This window comes from Protomyctophum parallelum (genome assembly GCF_964188405.1).
Source record: "Protomyctophum parallelum genome assembly, chromosome: 8".
In the NCBI taxonomy this organism is placed as follows: Eukaryota; Metazoa; Chordata; class Actinopteri; order Myctophiformes; family Myctophidae; genus Protomyctophum; species Protomyctophum parallelum.
Genome location: NC_139703.1, coordinates 19,788,666 through 19,801,695, shown reverse-complemented (window position 1 = coordinate 19,801,695; position 13,030 = coordinate 19,788,666). Strand labels below are relative to the sequence as shown.

The 13,030-nt window shown below is 47.5% G+C and overlaps 1 protein-coding gene across 3 annotated transcripts in view; it reads right to left on the bottom strand.

Moving 5' to 3' along the window:
• The window catches only part of kcnab2a (potassium voltage-gated channel subfamily A regulatory beta subunit 2a), a 178,362-nt gene that overhangs the window by 37,397 nt on the left and 127,935 nt on the right, over positions 1–13,030 (bottom strand). The gene's annotated exons all lie outside the window — the stretch shown is intronic.

The window sequence follows — 13,030 nt, the reverse complement described above, 5'->3', positions numbered from 1 at the left end:
GGGTTTTGACTTGAGTGAGGGTTTTGGAGGCAGAATGTATTTGGGCTGAGACAGACAGACAGTCTGCCCTGCATGTACAGCACAATAAAGTCCTCAGTCTTTAACAGCCATTCAGAATCAACACCCTTTTGGTGTTTATAAGGATTATGTTATACGTTAGCTAATGAAAAAATAGCAGATCTACAAGCTCGTAGCGCGTCATCTGCTATTATTTTCATTCAAATGTGGTGCAAATCTTGCGGGGGGAAACGACGACAACATATTTTGAGATTGGGGCTACTTACACAATTACATCATTCTGGGGGTCCTTGACATGAAATAGTTTGAAAACCACTGACGTAGAAACACAAGTTTTTCAGAAAACGGTCAGGATGTAGAAGACATTGGTAGAATCTGGTCATAGTCCTAAATGGGTTAGCTCTGTGTAGAACTGACTCTTATTGTTGTAGTGTGGATTCTTACGGACAGTGGTGGAAAAACTATCCCCTCCCCCCCCCCCCCCCTCTCCACTGTGCACAGTGAAAGAATATTATATTCAATGATTTGAGACACATTTTCAAGATTTTTTCATAGCACTTTGTACTTTTGGTACTTTTAAGTACATTCCGACGCCGATACTTTTGTACTTTTACTCAAGTACATTTAGAATTCCAGGACTTTTACTTGTAACGGTGTAGTATAGTTCTACATTGCAGTATTGACACTTTTACTTAAGTAAAAAGCGTGAATACTTTTTCCACCACTGATGAATGATCATCATCTCACGATCATCTCAAATAAAATGAAAAAGCTGAGTCACCGATTGACTATCAACAACAAACAACAGCATATGAAGCAGAGAGTCAATGTTATTGTGAGAGATCCACATCCAGTAGTACTGTAGTGGGTGAGTCACGTACAGTTCTAGTACGGTAGGAAGCCACAGATAGAGAGATGATGACACAATATAATGGAGCTATTTTCACACAGAAACATAGACGTTGAATTATGTTACATTCTGATCATCGGAGACTGAAGATTACGAGAGACACGGTTTAGATCAAACCACGGGAAAAGATCTGTTGGAATTACCATCACAATAATTATACCGTGATACACATACATACACACACGCGCGCACGCAACACAATGTACTTAATCTAAGACACCATTAAACACATTAAAAGGCTGTGTGTCCTAATGCGGCAGCAGAGATAAATAAAGTGGCAAAGCGTGCCGTGTAGATGGAAGAGATGTGGGATCAGGGATGATGATGTAACAGATGTGTAGGAGTATTTTTGTTACAGCGGGCCTGTTTGGATAGAATTACAATTAGAACCTCTAGTATGTGCGAAGAGAGAGAGAAAGGAGAGAGACTGGGGCGGGGGGGGGCGGGGGAGTGAACATATGTCTCAGAGTGCATGCGTGTCAGTGTGTATTGCACAACAGTGTGTGTGTGTGTGTGCGTGTGTGTGTGTGTTCGTGTGAGTGGGATTATGCCTGTGTGGGTTGTCTCGTTGAAGCTGCGGTTAAGATTCCTAAACTGCCGCAGTGACAAAGAAGCAAAAAAAATAATTTCTTTCATCATCCTCCTCCTCTGCATGGCAAATAAAGACAGGCTGCTAAAAGCTGCACTGTGCGTCGGCTAAACCGTTTTAAAACGCATACGTCTAAATCCGGACAATATCATCTCCTCTCAACGCAAGCTAAGTGGGCAATAGATTTGTGTTGTACGGAGAACAGAAACAAATGTTCTCAAATGTCTGGTCTCCTCTTAAGTCTCCCCTTCACACTGTGAACATCTCCATTAGCTGCTACTCTCTGGTTGTGGAGTGAAATCGCATTAACAATCTAGTAAATGTCCGTTCCACACAAACGGACAGTCAGTACTTGAACTGGAAGCCCTTGGGTCCCTATAACCCCCGGGCAAGGCATTAAATACACCGAAAATAGGCGGACATTCTAGAATTTTGAGAGATTGGGTGCAGACATAAAAAAGGGTCTCTGGGAGACCCCTCGTCCATGGAGCATGCAGGGTTTTAAGGGGGTTAAAAAAGGTTTGCGACCCGTCTCGTTTTTCAGGGATGTCAAGTCACCGTCGAATCTAATAAAGGCTTAGTCGTGTCTTTTTTAACCCTTGGCGTCCGGTCCCAGCCTCACCACTCGTTAGGTATTTGTACTTCACTTGATTATTTCCAATTTCTAATACTTTTACTTCTCCACTACATCTCAGAGGCAAATGTTGTATTTTACTCCACTACGATTATTTGAAAACTGTAGTTACTAGTTACTTTGTAGATTGTTGTTATTATTACAAAACATACAATAACCACTTAAGCTATAAACTATATACATATACCTTTTGGCCGAGAGCCTGTAGATCTGCTATTTTCAAGAGATTTGTATACATTTGAAAACTTGAAACGGGACATTCTGCACAATGAGTACCGATTAAAACAATCGGCCGATTGAGTAAAAGTACATTTAGAATTCTAAGGTTTTTACTTGCAACAGAGTATAGTCTATATTGCAGTATTGTCAGTTTTCAAAATAGTTAAATAGTAGTAGTAGAATAGTGAATAGTAGTAGTAATAGTAGATAGTGAATAGTATATAGTAGTAGAAAATAGTTAAAAATAGTATATAGTGTAAAAACTTCCACTAACAACTGTTCACAATCACAGCAGTACGTCCACTAACAACTGTTCACAATCACAGCATGTAACGTCAACAACTGTTCACAATCACAGCAGTACTTCCACTAACAACTGTTCACAATCACAGCAGTACGTCCACTAACAACTGTTCACAATCACAGCATGTAACGTCCACTAACAACTGTTCACAATCGCAGCAGGTAACGTCCACTAACAACTGTTCACAATCACAGCAGTACGTCTATTAAGAGCTGTTCACAATCACAGCAGGTGACGTCCACTAACAACTGTTCACAATCGCAGCAGTACGTCCACTAACAACAGTTCACAATCGCAGCAGTACGTCTACTAACAAGTGTTCACAATCGCAGCAGTACATCCACTAACAACTGTTCACAATCGCAGCAGTACGTCCACTAACAACAGTTCACAATCGCAGCAGTACGTCTACTAACAAGTGTTCACAATCGCAGCAGTACGTCCACTAACAACTGTTCACAATCGCAGCAGTACGTCCACTAACAACTGTTCACAATCGCAGTAGATTTCAGATTTTTATTGAAGGGACAGCCCCTTGAGATGCAACATCTCATGTTCAAGAGGGACCCAAATACAGAAAAGCATACTGTACACAAATACACAAAACATGCAGTACACAGATACAAACAGATATACAAATACATACATATATACACACATAGCTTGATCACCATCTTCCACCTACACCACCAACCACCACATAATACGATAGTTACGTATGTAACTACGGTTCTATGAGTCCTGAATGACCGCCAGAGGCGGTGCTTTAAGCACTGAATACGTCCCTTCGCGCATGCGCAGTCGAGTATTTTATACCAACAATGTCGGTTGACCCCGTGATGACCCGGAGTCGTCTATAACTTCCGGCAGTCATCCGGGGCTCAGTCCCTACAGAATCTTCTCGCGAGAACACGAGGATTCTGAGTGACAAGAGTGCCTCTGGCGGTCAGCAGGGACGAAATAGAACGATAGTTACGTATGTAACTACGGTTCTATGAGTCCTGAATGACCGCCAGAGGCACTCTTGTCACTCAGAATCCTGAGTGCTTAAAGCGGTGCTTTAAGCACTGAATGACTTATACCAGCCAAGTCACGAGGAATCCTGATTACAGACCTCAAAGGGTAGAACCGGAGGATTCGGGGAAGAGGGCCACGTCCACTGGGTGGGGAGTGGCAACATTCACCCTGTAGTACCTTGAGAAAGTGCCTGCCGAAGCCCATGAGGCGGCGGCACAAATGTCCTCCAAGGGCACCCCTCTCATGGCAGCCCATGATGTGGAAATGCTCCTTGTAGAGTGGCACCGTACCCCTGATGGTACGGGGAGGTTACTTGCCTCATAGGCGTGGCTGATTGTGTCTACAATCCAGTGGGACAGGCGCTGCTTGGAGGGAGCGCCGCCTTTGTTCACACCACTATGGCAAAAGAACAGCTGCTCTGCTCGCCTGATGCGTGCAGTAGCTTCAATGTAGGCTCTCAGGGCCCGGACTGGGCACAACAGCTCCAGTTTGTCTGTCAGCTCCCCAGGTGGGGGGTTGAATCGAGCCAGCCTTATAGGCCGGTTGAGGTGAGCCTGCGACAGCACCTTCGGGAGGAATGCTATGTTTGGCCACAGCGTGACCCCCGAGCCGTCTGCGTTCCACCTCAGACATGATTCGCTGACTGACAGAGCGTGCAGTTCACTGACGCGCTTTGCCAATGTAATGGCCAGGAGAAGGGCTGTCTTGCATGACACCCACTTCAGCTCTGCCTGTGCCAAGGGTTCGAAGGTAGGCCCGCACAGGGCGTCCAGTACCCGGTTAAGGTCCCATGAGTATGAGAATGTGTGCTATAGAGCGGAGCGCACCACTTGCCGCTCCAGCACATTGCCGTGTTCGGCCCAGTAGACTGGCATAAACTTCATATGGGTCCCATCAGATTCAAGACATGTCGACACCCGTCTGTCTTGCGTCACGAGGAAGTATGTAGATCGGACTTCCCTTAGTGTGACTGAGGATATACAGCCTCTGTTGCGCCCTTGGGCAGGAGGACACATCACTCCTGGTCTGATAGTAGGGCTCTCGTCATGTTGCTGATAATGGCCATTTTGACCCGCCGGATATGGGGGGCTGGCGTCAGAAGGCACTGCACAGCCCGGAAAGTCACAGTCACAGTCAGGTCCCTGCGTGGGACGCCAGGGAACACGCTGGCCTCTAGTGTGGGCCGGCGGTGATACGCGAGCTCCGAGGGCAGTCAAGATGATTTCATCAATGTTGGAGCTCGGCCCTTTGGGAGGCGGGATGTGTCGTAGGCCTGCAAGCTGCAGCCTGGTCTTCCCCCCCTGGATGGTTCGCTCCGGCGATTCTCGCCCGGCTGAACCACCTAGTGCTCCTGGCTCCTCAGGGAGACTACGGAGAGTTGGCCTAGGCTCATCAGTCAAGCTTGACTGTGAAAACCCGACTTGGCGACGGGCTAGAGATACGATGGACATCAGCCGCCCACGCTCTGAGGACATGACGCCAATGCCTCCAGTGACACACCAAAGGTGACTGAGCCAGTATTAACGTTGCCACTATTAAGTGTGAACGGGAGGCCCCAGTGAGCAGGTTGTCTGTGCTCCTGCACTGGGGTCGAGGTCACCTAGCGTTCTGCCGCCGGGCCTCGTTGGGGAACACAATGAGGGATGCAATGACAGGCTTGGTGGCTGGCATGTAACCCAGGCCAGCCCTTATCGCCTTGTGCGTTCAAATCTATTAAAGTGTCACGTCGCAACGGGTTGTCTCAGGACACTTTTCCCAATCAGGGCAGGGCTGCCAGGATTTCACCATCGGTATAGAGATGGGAGAGGGCCCTGATCGTTCGCCCGGCAGGCCTGTAGCTGTCTCAGGTACAGGCGTGGGGGACGGCGAAGACAGCAAGAAGAAGGCGCTTGGAGGAGCCGACTGCCTGCTTTAGTATGCGTTCCACGGCTATGCGCATGAGCTGAGAAGTGGGAGGCCGGCTCTGATGCCTGGGAGGCACCGCCTTCTGCATCTTCCTCATAGTCATGGAAGTGCGTAGCTTAAGCTGTCGGGGAGAGCACATCAACCTCGAGTCAGTTGTGGCATCGGAGAGGTAGGCGCTTCGGCACCCTCCGAGGTGCCTAGGTGTTATCTGAAGTGAGCATGGCCCTCATGCGGGCCAACTCTGCAGATAGCTGAGCCCTCTCGGATCTGCTGTAGTCAGCGGTCAGACCTTTTCCTCCTGGCACACGGGGCAGGACCAAGGTCGGCTCACGGCTGAAGGAGAGCTTCACACGAGGTACAAAAGTGGGAGCTCTACATTGTGGTGGCACCGGTTACTCTGGACCGGCCGGTGCACACAAGTCCCAACTAGCCCAGGGCGCGGACGCTACTGGTTGCTAGGTGTTGGCCATATGCTTGAGGGAGCGCATACGCTGTCTGTACCAGCAGAGGCTTTCGAGGTACGAAAGTGGGTGCTCTCCGTTGTGGTGGCACCGGTTCCTTTGGACCGGCCGGTGCACACCAGTCCCAACTAGCCCAGGGCGCGGACGCTACTGGTTTGCTAGGTGTTGGCCATATGCTGCAGGGAGGGGGCGCGTACGCTGCCTGTGCCAGCAGAGGCTTTAACTTAGATCGGCATATAATGACTTAATCGAAAAACTGAATGCTGCTATACCTGCCGCAGCATGTGAATATGCATTTACGTTTATGCAAATGCTCATTGCAGCACTTTGAGATTCAACCAGATGTAAAGTGCATCATAGAAACAGCACACAAACGTTGCTGTTAGATAGACTGTGCGACCTGCATGGTCGCGGTGGGGGAGGGGAGCTTTACGCTACCTGTACCCCCGGCGGAGGCTTACTTATAATTTATGATAATAAAGTAGCCTTCAGTCAAGGTTTGGACGCTGCTATGTAGCAGCTGTAGTGTTTCCTATGTGACCGTTTATCACGGCACTATGACGCTTATCCAAACTCCAGTGCATTATTATTTATGTTTGCTAGTCCAGAGCGAAACAAGACACTTCCAATACACTAGTCACATGTGCACTACTACGCATTCATGCTGGGAGGAGGGAGCGCTACCGCTGCCTACCCCAGCCAGGTTCGGTTAAATAAACCGACACAAGCTAGTTTTGGAGAAAAGGCTACAACCGATAGCTCCACCGATAGGGGCCACCTGCTGAAGGAAGGGAGCGCGTACGCTGCCTGTATCAGCTGCAGCTAATGAACATAACAAGCTATACACCAATAGCTGTTAATAAATGCTTGAGCTAACAAACGATTAGTAGTAAGTAACATCAAGCTGGCCGTATGCTGGAGGAGCGGAGCGCATACGCTGCCTGCCCTTTACCAGCTGGGCCAACAAACAGTAAGGCAAGCTATATACAGATAGCTTTTTATCTTCAATAGTATAATAAGCGCTTGGGCTACAACTACAGGTAGCAGCGCCAGTTAGAGAGCTTTGCTGGAGACCAGCTAGGCTACTAAAAAACAAGACAAGCTATAGCCTGTTCATAAACAGCTTTAACTTTAAGCTACTGGTAGCAGCTGTGAGCTACGCTGTCAGCAGCGCCAGATACTCTGTGCTGGGGACCAGCTGGGCTAATAGGACCTACAGGTACCCAGGGGCACTAATCCGACCTGTGGGAACAAACCAGGTTGCACCCACTGTATATGCAAAAAACTGTTAATGGAGCTTTGAGCTCCAGACATACTGGTAGCAGCTTCAGCTAGGCCCACTACTGGGGGCCAGCTGGGTTAACCAGACAGGCTATGTACACCAGTAGCTGTTAATACTATTTTGCTACAAACTATACTGGTAGCAACATCAATACCCTGGGAGGACGCAGGAAGCTGCTCCTGTACCGGGCTGATAATAACAACAACAATACAGCTATTCGCAAAAGCAGTTAAGCTTGAATGCTGCCAATATCGGTATATGGCTTTGGCCAGCAAGGCTCTTGCCATCACCAGCAGGGGCTAAACAAAGCTTAAAAAGTAGCGTGTTTAACAAACGAAGGTAATATGACAGTGTTCTTATCCTTCGGCAAGTCTTATAGTCGCTTATAATAAGCGCTAGCGTTCACAGTCGAACAGACCTCGTATGCAGAGCAGGGAGGCGGCGCGAACGCAGCCTTTACCCACACACAGGAGGTTATGCCATGATAAATATATGATATCATATGAACGTCTGTTTAGCGGGGATAGCGCCGCTTTAAACGATAACGTACCTTCTGTCCGGGGAGGGTTTTGTTAGCCTTCATTACCGGCGAGAGAGATTGGACGCTCCTGCGTCCACGTGACATGGGTTGTCACCGAGTGCCTCCCTCAGATGTTGGGGGCCAAGGCACCCAGGGCAGAGGTCATGCCCATCCTCTGGCCGCAGAGGAGCCTGGCAGGAGGTGCACAGGTGGTGGCGGGGTTCGTCCATTGGAAACCCGCAGATGTAGCCCAGAGCGCGGACGCTAGTGGTCGCTAGGGGTGGAGCCGTAAACTGGTAGGAAGGGAGCGCGGACGCTGCCTGTGCCAGTAGAGGCTACTGTAGCTGCTAAAGGCCGCTTAGCTGGAGGGAGGGGGCGCGCACGCCGCCTATGCCAGGTAAGGGGTGCTCTAGCAGAGACCAGTATATATGATATATATATAATGATATAGTTATATATATATAATTTCAGAAAAACCAACCTATAAAGTGGCAATGGCTCTGTGCCGAAATTAAAGTACACTATTTGAGAACAAGTGACTAAATCAGTCAAGCCAATTCATATAACCGGGGTTACTGACGTAACCTCGCGGTGGTGCTATATAGCTGGCCAGTGCCAGCAAAGACTCATTCAGAGAGGCAGAGTAATATAGCAGTAAATAAGTACACTTATAAGTAGTATAAGTATAAGTAGTATAAGTATAAGTAGTAAGCAAATAATAATAGCGTCGACTCACGTGCTGGGAGCGGGTAGCGCTAACGCTTGCCGTCGCCAGCACTGCGGCGCAGCCTTCGTGGGAAAACAAGACAGCGTAAGCTGTCAAAGAGAACGAGCTATCCGTTCAACTTTGACGGGTGCTAAACGGGACGCTCAGGTCGCCGTTTGTAGCACGCGGCGGTGCTATATAGCCGGCCAGTGCCAGCAAAGACTCGCTCAGAGAGGCAGAGTAATATAGCAGTAGATAAGTACACTTATAAGTATAAGTAGTATAAGTATAAGTAGTATAGGTAAGTAGTAAACAAATAATACTAGCGTCGACTCACGTGCTGGGAGCGGGTAGTGCTAACGCTTGCCGTCACCAGCACTGCGGCGCAGCCTTCGTGGGAAAACAAGACAGCGTAAGCTGTCAAAGAGAACGAGCTATCCGTTCAACTTTGACGGGTGCTAAAACGGGACGCTCAGGTCGCCGTTTGTAGCACGCAACCGTGTGTGTTGCAGGGAAGCAGCGCGCACGCAGCCTATGCGAACAGGGGTTGTCTGCTTACCTTGTTCCCACGGGGAAAGAAGACGATGTGAAGCCCAGCTCCACTCGAAAACGATACAATAATAGTAGTATTAAGTCGCAGTCCCTGGAGGGCGAACGCACGCGTCACAGCTCCGACCAACAATGGTCGCGGGACTACCGGCGACTTAGTAGTAGCAAAGCAATAGTTCTGTTATCGTGCAGTTTAATTCTGCTGTAGAACTCTGTGCTATGTACAACTTGCGCAAAGCGAGAAGAAATTAGGGACTGAGCCCCGGATGACTGCCGGAAGTTATAGACGACTCCGGGTCATCACGGGGTCAACCGACATTGTTGGTATAAAATACTCGACTGCGCATGCGCGAAGGGACGTATTCAGTGCTTAAAGCACCGCCTCTGGCGGTCAGCAGGGACGAAATAGAACACAGTATAGATAAGGTCTCAGTGCAAATATTTCAGGGTCATAAATGGTTACAGTCAGGTTAGAAGCATAGGCAAGTTGAGTCTAGATGTGAATGTAAGGAGGTCCTGGAAGCTACTATATGATGAGATGGATCTAAGATATAGAGGGAGGATGTTCCAATCGAATGGGACTTTGTAGCAGAAAGCAGTAGTACATCCATTAACAACTGTTCACAATCACAGCAGCACGTCCGCTAACAACTGTTCACAATCGCAGCAGTACGTCCACTAACAATTGTCCACAATCGCAGCAGTATGTCAACTAACAACTGTTCACAATCACAGCAGTACGTCCACTAACAACTGTTCACAATCGCAGCAGTACGTCTACTAACAACTGTTCACAATCACAGCAGGTAACGTCCACTGACAACTGTTCACAATCACAGCATTATGTCCACTAACAACTGTTCACAATCGCAGCAGGTAACGTCCACTGACAACTGTTCACAATCGCAGCAGTACGTCCACTAACAATTGTTCACAATCGCAGCAGTACGTCCACTAACAATTGTTCACAATCACAGCAGTATGTCCACTAACAACTGTTCACAATCGCAGCAGGTAACGTCCACTAACAACTGTTCACAATCGCAGCAGTACGTCCACTAACAACTGTTCACAATCACAGCAGGTAACGTCCACTAACAACTGTTCACAATCGCAGCAGGTAACGTCCACTAACAACTGTACAGTACACCACTGTTTATAGACCAAGACGCAGTTTTGGGGCTGCATTTTGATTGGCCAGGAGGTGTAGCAGTCACCAGCGAATGTCCGCAAAATTCGATGGTCACATTTTTGCTCAGTGAAAATTCGTTGCCGATGTGGTGTGTGTGTGTGTGTTAGGCTGTGCAACAGTGACACTTGGTGGTGAACAAACGCTATAGCGCTATTTTCGTGCTCGGACAGACACAGGCACCCAGCCAGGGACAGACCAAGTGACCCGGCCAGGGACAGACCCAGTGACCCAGCCAGGGACAGACCCAGTGACCCGGCCAGGGACAGACCCAGTGACCCGGCCAGGGACAGACCCAGTGACCCAGCCAGGGACAGACCCAGTGACCCGGCCAGGGACACACTCAGAAAAGAAAAAGCTAATTATTTGTCCCGGGGTGTATAAAGACTGTTGCTCTCCGGGATGAAACTGAGATTCTGGCGGTTCCCATCTGGCCGCTCTACACAGGCCACCCCAACCGCCATGTGCGACGCATGATAAGGCTATCTGGTCTGACCACCTTGCTCTCTCAATGCCCTGGGGGTTGCTATTGAAAAATAGCAGATCTACAAGGTTGTAGGTCTGCTATTTTTGACAAATCGTGAAAATGTGCCTGAAATCTTTGAATATATATTGTTACAGAGTGAACGGTTTTAACTCAAATCGGGGGGGGGGGGGGTGTCCCTGAAACAACATATTTTCAGATGGGGGTTGGTGGCCAAATACAGATCACATGAAAATGTTTGAGTACCACTGACATAGAATAAGCATGGGGTCAAAACATTAAAGGAAAAACAGCGCCTTCTTTTCCTGACTCAGTCTCTCTCTAGACAAACGGGGAGGTGTGTGTGTGTGTGTGTGTGTGTGTGTGTCTCTCTCTCTCTCTCTCTAGACACTGCATCATGTGCTATAGAATAATACAAAGCTTCCAGCACCGAATGTCTCTCCTGCCTTGCCGCGCTCCGGCATCACGAAACGTGTCGGCTTAACGTGATTTGCTTGAATTCTTCTTATAATGTGTTGGAAAACACTGCGAGGCAGCATGCTCGCACAACGAGATGTACAACCAAACGCGTTCAATTATACATGGGGGGGAGGGGTGGGGGTCACGTGTTAGACAGAGCCTCCAGAGTCACACCGTTTTCGGCGGCTAGAAGCGTAAGGTTATCGCGTGAGCAATAATAAGCACGAGCAGAGCAGGCATTGGAAGACGGACGCTGCACACTAGGGGTGGGACGATATGCGCGGGCACCTCACGATACGATGTATATGGCGTTATTATAGGCCACCGATAATGATAATATCGCAATATTCGATATATTGCGATATTCAATTATATTGCAAGAGAGATTTCATCAACGATATATCACGATATCTGTAACTGAAAATGAAAAAGATAACCGTAAAAGGCGAAACAATCTGGAATACTTTATTTATTCCGAAATACAAACAAATTACAATATTTAGTGTGTCACAATCTGGGTGGGAACCCCTTTTGGTGTTTTAAGCATTATGTTATACTTTAGCTATTGCAAAATAGCTGAACTACAATCTCATAGCGCGCCAACGAGTGCCGCGCTACGAGCTTGTATAGGTCTGCTATTTTTGAAAAATCGTGAAAATGTGGCGCAAATGTGGAACCCATTTTGGTGTTAGCATCATGTCGTGCTTTAGCTATTTAAAAATAGCAGATATACAAGTTCATATCGCGCCACCGAGTGGCGCGATACGAGCTTGTAGGTCTGCTATTTTTGAAAATTCGAAGAACGACTCACATAGAAACATAGCTTTATCAGAAAACTGTCAGGATGTAGAAGACGTTTATAGAATCTGATCTCAGGTCAGAATGGGTTAAGTACAGTACATCAATCTTGCCTCCTCCAAACAGTAAATCACTGACTGCAACTTGCCCACAACTTGTCTCTCCACAACAATGGGTAGCCTAGTACTACTACTAGGCTACTAACTAATCAATATCACCATATTGGGAGGACGAGACAATATATATCGCGGTAGGAAGTATCACGATATATCGCAATATGGATATATTGGCACAGCCCTACTGCACACCGTACCAGCGTATCAGACTTCTTCACAAAATCTAAAAAAATAACAGGGACATCAGGACAGTTGCTTTTCTTTGTCATAACGAAATATCATTGTCAGTGGCGTGTTGTTTGTTGTTCATAACATTTCGCTGGGCTGAACTTGAACACTGCCCTCCATGAGTGGTCAGGTTCTTCGCTAAGCGCTGGTAGACATGGACCCTGGCCATAAATAAGGTCACCCCCCTCTCATCCTGCTCAATAATGGAATAGCTACTATGCTGCGAAGACTGGGACTCTTACTGCAGTCTGGTGGGCCTAATTAGCCCATTTAGACCTGAAATTAAAAAAGAATGTCTTCTAAATCCTGTATACGTTTCTATATCAGTGGTGTTCAATATTTCATGTCAAGGACTCCAGAAACTATACTGTATATAATGTATTTGGCCACCGACCCCCATCAGAAAATATGTTGTTCCAGATGTACAAGTTCACAATGCGTCACATCAAAATGTATATAGTGCTGAAGTGGTTAGTGAATGTTTTGTAATAATTACAATAATTTAGTAAAAGTACAATATTCGCCTATTAGCTTAGTGCTTATGCTGCCACCTAGCGGCAGCAATACAGTTATGTAAATGTACTTAGTTACATTACACCACTGCAAAATCCTGCGGAACTCAGGTGGGGAGCTATAAGAGGG